Source organism: Poecilia formosa, unplaced genomic scaffold, assembly GCF_000485575.1.
Source record: "Poecilia formosa unplaced genomic scaffold, Poecilia_formosa-5.1.2 Scaffold494, whole genome shotgun sequence".
NCBI classification, from domain to species: Eukaryota; Metazoa; Chordata; class Actinopteri; order Cyprinodontiformes; family Poeciliidae; genus Poecilia; species Poecilia formosa.
Genome location: NW_006800433.1, coordinates 330,810 through 335,012, shown reverse-complemented (window position 1 = coordinate 335,012; position 4,203 = coordinate 330,810). Strand labels below are relative to the sequence as shown.

Here is a 4,203-nt window from a genome sequence, read left to right as displayed (position 1 = left end):
CTTACCAATTTTGGTGGCACAACTGGTTTTTTAGAGCCGTCCGTCTTTTTTGCAGGCTGAGTAGACAATGAAATATTGAAATATTGTTAATGAGAAAACGTTTCACTTGTAAATTTTGTATAGTTTCAAAATTGGGTCATGATTAAAGTATTGTAAAACCTGTGGCAGATGTTGATAACTTTTCACTTACCAATTTTGGTGGCACAACTGGTTTTTTAGACCCGTCCTTCTTTTTTGCAGGCTGAGTCGACAATGAAATATTGAAATATTGTTAATGAGAAAATGTTTCACTTGTAAATTTTGTATAGTTTCAAAATTCGGTCATGATTAAAGTACTGTAAAACCTGTGACAGATGTTGATAATTTATCACTTACCAATTTTGGTTTCACAACTGTTTTTTTAGACCCGTCCTTCTTTTTTGCAGACTGAGTTGTCAAAGGAATATTATAAAACCGTCAAAGGAAATCTTTCCACTTGTAAATTTTATAATGTTAAAGAATTGGGTCATGATTAAAGTACTGTAAAACCTGTGACAAGTGTTGTTAATTTCTCACTTACCAATGTTGGTGGGACAACTGGTTTCTTAGACCTGTCCTTCTTTTTTGCAGGCTGTGTAGACAATGAAATATTAAAAGACTGTCAATGCAAATTTTTCCACTCATAAATTTTGAAATTTTACAAAAAATTCTACATGATTAAAGTACTGTAAAACCTGTGCCAGATGTTGATAACTTTTCACTTACCAATTTTGTTGGGGCAATTGGTTTGTTAGTGCCATCTATCTTTTTTGGAGACTGGATACATGATGAAGTATTAAAAGACATCAAAATCTTCTTTCTTTCCTCCTCCAATTTTGTCCTTCCTTTATTGTGTATTGGTGGTCCAGAGAGGTTTTGATTAAATTTCACTCAAGTGGGTAGCTTTTAGAAATAAAGCTGACAAATATGAACTATCAAGTTGTTTAATTTAATATGATGCTGTACTCACCACAGCTGGTTATCTTCATCTCTTTGTATGAATGACTGACGTGATTCCTGATTGAGCAGCGCAGATGACCTTTTTTCTTTCGCCCCAGAAGAATGGTACAAGTTGCAACGTATCCAAAATAGGACTTAGCGGTTTTCAGAGGTTTTTTATTCATAGTCCACTTGCACAAATGTTTGTCACCTGCCTCAGGAAAGCAGAACACCCTCTGCTTTCCAGAAGATGTACATTTAGAGACTAGCCACACAGAAGACACAGGAGCTGAGAGAGAAAACGCAGAAATATTATTCAAATGCAAATTAAAATACAACCCACATGACATAACAGACATGACAGCTTTTGTTTCAGGTTCTATGCATGAAGTACAATGTTAAATTTTTATAACTTATGTTAATGTATGAGAAGAAAATAAAAATAAGTAGAAAATGTAGGAAGGTCAACAGCTGATTACCTTCAATAAACAGCTTCAGAGTTTTCCTGCCTTTTTTCTTTCTACCTCTTTTGAATATAGTAAGTCTATATGCACCGCTGTCACGCCTTCTGAGGTTAGTGATCCTAACTGTTCCATTATTTGGAAAAAAGCTAAATCTTTTGTCTTTTGTACGAGTTATAATCCTGTGGGCCATCCAGCGGAACAACTCTGAGCGTTTCTTTGTAAAAATGAACATAGATAGTGTTGAGGCCTTATCCATTATCCGAAGGTTCACTGTTCCTCCTAAAGCTCCATAACAATGAACTCCCTTCTTCCTGGCATTGCAGGAAGATTCCACACCTTAAAAAAGAAGAAAAATGAGAAGGAAAATTTATTTATATGAAACAAGTTTTCACACCCCGCAACAGCAAGACTTGACCTTGAAACTGAGCTATGACAAAAAACAAACAAAAAAAAACTGTTGGAAAGGTTAGCCAGCTGATAACTGTTCAGTTGGCTACTGCAATATGTAAAGTTACAGGGGGAGACGAATGATTATCCCAGCAGATTGCAGTCAAAGGTGATATACACCACTGATTCTGAATTAAACACCCCCCACAATATCCCAGTGACGTCATCTCTGGGATATTGCCAAAAATTATTGTCCATGCTGAAACCTAGTCCATACATTTGTTTCTTAAAGGCTGGACAGCTGTAGATATTCACTATCAGGGAGTCCATAAAATTCAACTGATCCAAAGCTATCTTTTTTACGGTTCAAGTTTCAAACAACCAGAGCTGTCATGAACACTGAAATAATTCAACATCAGTTCGTCTGTTTCTTCTTGTGTATTCTGCTCTGTCTTCTCAAAACATCAGTCACCCATGGCAGATGGCTGCTTGTTATTCCTATTATTATTATTAGTAGTAGTAGTATTTCTGTTCATACTCAANTGTTGATAATTTATCACTTACCAATTTTGGTTTCACAACTGTTTTTTTAGACCCGTCCTTCTTTTTTGCAGACTGAGTTGTCAAAGGAATATTATAAAACCGTCAAAGGAAATCTTTCCACTTGTAAATTTTATAATGTTAAAGAATTGGGTCATGATTAAAGTACTGTAAAACCTGTGACAAGTGTTGTTAATTTCTCACTTACCAATGTTGGTGGGACAACTGGTTTCTTAGACCTGTCCTTCTTTTTTGCAGGCTGTGTAGACAATGAAATATTAAAAGACTGTCAATGCAAATTTTTCCACTCATAAATTTTGAAATTTTACAAAAAATTCTACATGATTAAAGTACTGTAAAACCTGTGCCAGATGTTGATAACTTTTCACTTACCAATTTTGTTGGGGCAATTGGTTTGTTAGTGCCATCTATCTTTTTTGGAGACTGGATACATGATGAAGTATTAAAAGACATCAAAATCTTCTTTCTTTCCTCCTCCAATTTTGTCCTTCCTTTATTGTGTATTGGTGGTCCAGAGAGGTTTTGATTAAATTTCACTCAAGTGGGTAGCTTTTAGAAATAAAGCTGACAAATATGAACTATCAAGTTGTTTAATTTAATATGATGCTGTACTCACCACAGCTGGTTATCTTCATCTCTTTGTATGAATGACTGACGTGATTCCTGATTGAGCAGCGCAGATGACCTTTTTTCTTTCGCCCCAGAAGAATGGTACAAGTTGCAACGTATCCAAAATAGGACTTAGCGGTTTTCAGAGGTTTTTTATTCATAGTCCACTTGCACAAATGTTTGTCACCTGCCTCAGGAAAGCAGAACACCCTCTGCTTTCCAGAAGATGTACATTTAGAGACTAGCCACACAGAAGACACAGGAGCTGAGAAAGAAAACACAGAAATATTATTCAAATGCAAATTAAAATACAACCCACATGACATAACAGACATGACAGCTTTTGTTTCAGGTTCTATACATGAAGTACAATGTTAAATTTTTATAACTTCTGTTAATGTATGAGAAGAAAATAAAAATAAGTAGAAAATGTAGGAAGGTCAACAGCGGATTACCTTCAATAAACAGCTTCACAGTTCTGCCTATTTTCTTTCTACCTCTTTTGAACATAGTAAGTCTATATGCACCGCTGTCACGCCTTCTGAGGTTAGTGATCCTAACTGTTCCATTATTTGGAAAAAAGCTAAATCTTTTGTCTTTTGTACGAGTTATAATCCTGTGGGCCATCCAGCGGAACAACTCTGAGCGTTTCTTTGTAAAAATGAACATAGATAGTGTTGAGGCCTTATCCATTATCCGAAGGTTCACTGTTCCTCCTAAAGCTCCATAACAATGAACTCCCTTCTTCCTGGCATTGCAGGAAGATTCCACACCTTAAAAAAGAAGAAAAATGAGAAGGAAAATTTATTTATATGAAACAAGTTTTCACACCCCGCAACAGCAAGACTTGACCTTGAAACTGAGCTATGACAAAAAACAAACAAAAAAAAACTGTTGGAAAGGTTAGCCAGCTGATAACTGTTCAGTTGGCTACTGCAATATGTAAAGTTACAGGGGGAGACGAATGATTATCCCAGCAGATTGCAGTCAAAGGTGATATACACCACTGATTCTGAATTAAACACCCCCCACAATATCCCAGTGACGTCATCTCTGGGATATTGCCAAAAATTATTGTCCATGCTGAAACCTAGTCCATACATTTGTTTCTTAAAGGCTGGACAGCTGTAGATATTCACTATCAGGGAGTCCATAAAATTCAACTGATCCAAAGCTATCTTTTTTACGGTTCAAGTTTCAAACAACCAGAGCTGTCATGAACACT

The 4,203-nt window shown here is 36.0% G+C and overlaps 1 protein-coding gene across 3 annotated transcripts in view; it reads right to left on the bottom strand.

Annotated features, from left to right (window-relative positions):
• Positions 1-2,444: 2,444 nt before the first annotated feature.
• The window catches only part of LOC107833988 (uncharacterized), an 11,895-nt gene continuing 10,136 nt past the window's right edge, over positions 2,445-4,203 (bottom strand). Inside the window, exons 3-4 of one of the 3 annotated variants that reach the window (XR_001659751.1) lie at positions 2,711-3,751; positions 2,445-2,525 (exon numbers count right to left, since the gene is read on the bottom strand). The gene's annotated coding sequence lies outside the window, so the exon portion shown is untranslated. Of the gene's footprint in view, positions 2,526-2,591; positions 2,608-2,710; positions 3,752-4,203 lie in introns of those variants that run through there. The other 2 variants (XR_001659753.1, XR_001659752.1) reach the window with 2 other exon arrangements.